A 6,000-nucleotide genomic window follows, 5' to 3' on the forward strand; every position below is an offset into this window, starting at 1 on the left:
AAGGAAGTTGGATCCTAAGGTAGAGAAATGTGTATTTGTTGGATATGCATAGGATCGAAAGGCATACAAATGTTATAATCCACAAACTAGACAAGTGGTCATCTCACGAGATGTGGTGTTTGATGAGCTTGCTAGTTGGTACAAAGCAAAAGATGAGGGTGTCATTGAGTCACTTGAGGCTGATGTGCATGTGAACTTGCCACCACAAGCAAGTTCTAGTTCTACTTCTATGTCTGGGCTAGCAGCAGCAGAGCAGAAGATGAGAGTAGTACTGTACGTCCATGGTCAGGACGTTTGAGGCATAATAGTGTGAGCACTGGGAGTAGTGCTATAGATAAAGGAAAGAAGAAGGTTGAAGGAATTGGAATCACAGGTTATGAGTCATCTAGTTCAGAGAGTTTGGATGAGGAGCTTGGCATACCTGTTTTACGAACACCCTGGTGCTAGGCAGGATAGATATGTGCCACCACATGCTAGAGTTACAGGTGTACAGAGTGACCCGCATGCATTGCGGAGATCCCAGAGAGTCAGATATCCAGTTGACAGATTGATATATCGAGATTTTGCTATGCACTATGCATATATGACATCTATGGTGAAGCATGTGGAACCTACATACAGAGGCTATTGGAGAGCATGTATGGGAGAAAGCACTGGATGTTGAGATGGACGCATTGGTCCATAATGATACATGGGATTTGGTTGCATTACCAAAGGACAAGAATGTTATTGGATGTAAATGGGTTTACAAAGTGAAGTGCAAATCTGATGGTTCTATTGAGAGACATAAAGCAAGATTGGAAGCAGAGGGTTATGCACAGACCCAAGGTTTGGACTATGATGAAACCTTTAGTCCAGTGGCTAAGATGGGCACAGTGAGAGCAGTCATTGCTATGGCTGCAGCTAATGGCTGGGAAATGCATCAGATGGATGTCAAAAATGCATTTCTGAATGGAGATCTACAAGAGGAAGTGTACATGGCACAGCCAGAGGGGTATGTACATCCAAGAAAAAAACTGAATTTTGACACCTCAGTGTGGGGATCTCCCCTCATGAAGTAGGCACCTTTTGTCATCATTACTCCCAATTTTTAATCAATAAAATGAGATATTTTTATCTCTCCTCGCTCCTATTTCAAAACTAGATCCAAAAAGTAAGCTGATCTGACCCAAAAATGGTTAAAATTTGGCCAAACTAATTTGGAAAATTCTAGAATCAGTTTGCTTGGTTAGAGCCTCACTTTTTCCTATAAATAGAAGCCTCCTCCTTTGTAAAAGCTTAATGGAGTTTATGCACTATTACTTTGCTCTCTTGTCCTGAGCCATCTACATTGATTTTTTTAATAATTCAATTGTTTTTTGCCTAATCCTCTCCAAAGTGAATTGGTGGCCACTCTTGCTTCAAACAAGAGTAGAACCCTCAATCCCTCAAGCCAAAGGAGAGCTTACAAACTCCATGTAAGCTAATTTTTTTACTTGTTTTAATGAAAAATCTATGGTATTCTTAATTTTTATGTTTTGCAAAACTTGAATTAAATTCAAATGCTATGCCTTTGATAAAAAGGCAACCCCCTTCTCCTCTTTACATTCCAACCCTTCTCAATCCTAGAAAGATTAACTAAGAGATTAATTAAACTCTTCTTATTGTTTATTCTCTTGAATTTAGAAAATTCTGTAGATTAGAGTTCTATAAATCTAATTTGGGTGAATTTAAGTTAAATAAAGAATGATAAAAATGAGAAATGGTCAGCCATACAAAGGAGGTTATGGCAAAATTTTCTAGAATTTTGTGGAAAAGAAAGTTTGTTTTTATGTTATTCCAAAAGAGTAATCCCCATCATTTTTGCATCTAAAAGAAATATTCTAATTACTCCATGTACATATTCACCTATGAATATGCATGGATATCACTAATATTCTTATTAAATTTGATTTCTATGCATAGAAAGATGCATAAAGGAATTTTTTTTATTGCAAAAGTGTTATTCTTATTAAATTTGATTTTTATGCATAGAAAGATGCATAAAGGAATTTTCTTTCTATTACAAAAGTGTTATTCTTATTAAATTTGATTTTTATGCATAGAAAGATGCATAAAGGAATCTTTTTATTACAGAAGTGTTATTCTTATTAAATTTGATTTTATGCATAGAAAGATGCATAAAGGAATTTTTTTTATTACAAAAGTGTTATTCTTATTAAATTTGATTTTTATGCATAGAAAGATGCATAAAGGAATTTTTTTATTATAAAAGTGTTATTCTTATTAAATTGATTCTATGCATAGAAAGATGCATAAAGGAAATTTTTTTAATTATAAAAGTGGTATTCCTCATTGAAGTTGATTTTTATGCATAAATAGATGCATAAAGAATTTTCATATCAAAATTAGAATTCTCTTAAATTCTATTTTTAAGTTCTATGAGTATTTGATAAATGAATAATTAAATACTCTAAGAGAGAAATTTCTATCATTTTATATTCACACGGATTGTAAAAAGAGAATTCAAAAAATCTATCGACATCAAAATATTCAGATAAATGATTAATCTATTCCTCATTGGAATTTGTAACTAATTTAGAAATCAGTTAAGTGAATATTCAAAGAAAGAAATTCAGTAAAATAGTAACTAAATTATCAAACCTTTTCGAGAAAGATAGTTCAGGAAAAATTTTATCCGACTCCAACCTTGAATCAGACTATGACCAAGACCAAACTCTTTCGTCAGTTTCGAGGAAAGAAGGTGTGATCAGTTTAGAAAAATATACTCAAAACTCCCGCCAAATCTAAAACTAAGTTTGAGACCCTTTAAATTGATCTATGGATCAAGGTTTTACAATTCAAGGAATTCTGGTATGAAATTCAGAATCCCGATCAAGAAGTTTTGGGGATACTGATTCAAGAGATACTCCTTGTATTCAAAAGAAAATCAAACTGAAAACTTGCATAGAAATGAGATGCGATGTGAATCAGATAGATGTGAATGAATGGATGAGATGTAACGTGTATGTGAAGAATGGATGTGAACGTGTATGTGAAGAATGGATGTGAATGTGTATGTGAAGAATGGATGTGGATGTGTATGTGAAGAATGGATGTGGATGAGTATGTGAAAGAATGGATGTGGATGTATGTGAAAGAATGGATGCGGATGTGTATGTGAAAGAATGGATGCGGATGTGTATGTGATAGAATGGATGTGGATGTGAAAGAATGGATGTGGATGTGTATGTGAAAGAATGTGATGTGATGTGACATGAATATATGTGGATGTGAAGTGATAGATATGAATGTATGGATAGATGTCAGTAGTCGTACATGTGAACGATTGGATGGATGTGGATGAATGAGATGAGATGTGTATGAATGAGATATGATGTGGATAGAAGTGATGTGATATAATGTGGATATAATGTATGTGATGGGATGGTTATGAGAATGAATGTGGTGGATATGAATGAATGTGATGTGATGGATGTAAATGAATGTGATGGACGTGATGTGATGTGATGTGAATCGGGATGTGAATGAATGAGATGTGATGTCTTAATTGTGTATGTTGGCTTTTTGCCAACATAGAGAGTTTGTGGTCATCACATATGAATCTATATTTCCAAGTATGTGGCACAACATACGAACACTTCATCTAAAGTAGCTAAATGGATCATAGACCTTCATGAATTACATTATACTTTCATGGTGGACGACAGCACAAGAGCCAGCCTTGTTGACATTCTAACATAAAGGTATCATAAAGAACTAAAAAGGAGAGAATTTGAAGTAAAATAGGAGAGGTTCATGTTTGATTTTCCAAATACATATACTATGTATTTTGATGGAGCCTATAGGAGGGCAATCGGATGGAGTAGAGGGTGAATTATCATTTTTGATCTAGGTGGAAGTTGTGAGGTTAGAAAAAAAGAATCAAGGATTAGGGACATGAATGTCCCTAATCAAGGAGGTGGGCTAAATGATGCAAGAAAATATGATCCCTCTGAATACTGAACATAGTGCACATATACCCTTTCGTTTCAAGTAAACATGTGCCAAAGAAGGATGGACATGGAGTTTACTAAATAAATCCAAGATTTTTCTCCCCACTGCACTAGTATGGATTGCAAGGTAGGTTGTACATATGAAGTTCTTCAAGTTTCCACCATAGGTATTGTGACACAAAGTTGGGGTTTTAACTTCGGTCACTTCTTAGAATCAAAACACACTTGTATGAAACCTTACAGCCTCCTCACCTCCCTTTCTCTCCCTAGGTGAAGATAAAGATAAACACATCAAAGGTGAGATTATAATTCATGGAAGGAAAGATGAAAGGCTCAGGAGAAGCAAGAATTTTTGCCAGTCTTGCAGCTCAAAACAAGAGGGCAATTCTTTGTTGGAAGAAAATCTTCCGACTCACGATTACATGAACCACATACGGGGAATGTTGGTAAGGTTCATTTGTTCGAAGTGGGAGATTTGGACGGAACATCTTAAAGTAAAAGAATATAGCAATCACTTACAAGAGGATAAGATACATGGTATTTGCTTTTTGATGAGAGATTAAGAGGAATTAATCATTATTAAGAAGAAATAATGGCCAAAAGTCTATAAAAACAGAGATATACAGAGAATTGCAATTTTAAATCCATATAGACTATATAAAAGAGGATTATACAGCTATGTAGAGCTTGAAGAGAGCTTCATGCCTATATAAAAACTTTCAAAGACGGGCAACCGAGCAAAAAGTTATGAGCATTTTACTACAAGACTATAAAACTGCCAAAACTCGCCTAAAAGTTAGCAACTTTGGGAGAAATTATGATCATCAATGAAGTAAGGGATTAAGAAATTAGTTACATGAGTGGAAAGAGCATATAAAGAGCTTCCTAGCCATATGATCAATTTTAGAAACCAATACCCGAGTGATGCGGTTGAAATTTGGGTATTAGACCACAAAAACTGCACTTCCCTCTCTTCGCATGAAACCTCAATTTTCACATAGCCTCTTGCCTTTCATCTTCTTCATGATTCAAGCTAGAGGGTAAGGGTTAACATTGCTCAGCGGACAATCGTAAAGATTTACCTATGGTCCCCACGTCTTTCCCCATGTCTTTCCACATGCTCATTATCGCTAAAACCATTGGTACCTCCAAAGAAGGGCGACAATAAGGCAAGGGCTACCTTGAGAAGTCACAGGCCCACCAAGATAATAACTCCTTATCCCACTTATCATGAATCATCAAAGAGGTCCAAAATTGGGTTAAGCATGAGGAGATAATGCTAAATGAGACATTCACATGTAAAGAGAGTGTTTGAATAAGGGTTTGAAGATAAGAGAATGGTAATGACACAAAATGCTCAATTGAGGAGGCTTCATTCATTCATTTGAAAGGGAGAGGAGGGCTCCTTTTATAGGTGGAGAATCACCCTCTCTTCCATTGCTACAAATTACAACATAAAAATCTTCAACCCTTCAGTGACATAAGGGTAGATGTCACCATCAATTGTCCTCTTAGGCGAAGCTTCTATTGATTATTAAATTGAAGGCTTTTTGACTTTGAAAGTATGATTAGATAATAGCCAAGTCTAAGTGGCATGTAGATGGAGATCCCACTTACACATGGTGGAATTCTCCTCTTACATGTAGGCATCTTTCCCAATTATGCACCTACACACACTCCTCCACATGCCTTCCACACTCCCCAACTTGTAGCCTTATGGTGAATACTATATTAATAATACAATTAAAATCCCTGTGAGCATGAAGGCCCACTTTTATTTTCCACATCACTAGCCTATCTACCATACCAAAGTATTTATCAAGAATACTTGTGGCATTTACAATGTGTGCACCCTAAATCAAGTAAAACCATTATATTTGAAGATAGAATGCTATTATCAGGGTAGCTGCCAAGCCGCCGCATCACCACGTTGTTATTCCATTGTGGGTGCCGCAATCTTCTTGGACAAGCTTCCATCTTATTACCATTGAGAAACCATCAAAAT

This window comes from Cibotium barometz, chromosome 54 (genome assembly GCF_041138505.1).
Source record: "Cibotium barometz isolate CiBa-2024 chromosome 54, ASM4113850v1, whole genome shotgun sequence".
Lineage (NCBI taxonomy): Eukaryota > Viridiplantae > Streptophyta > Polypodiopsida > Cyatheales > Cibotiaceae > Cibotium > Cibotium barometz.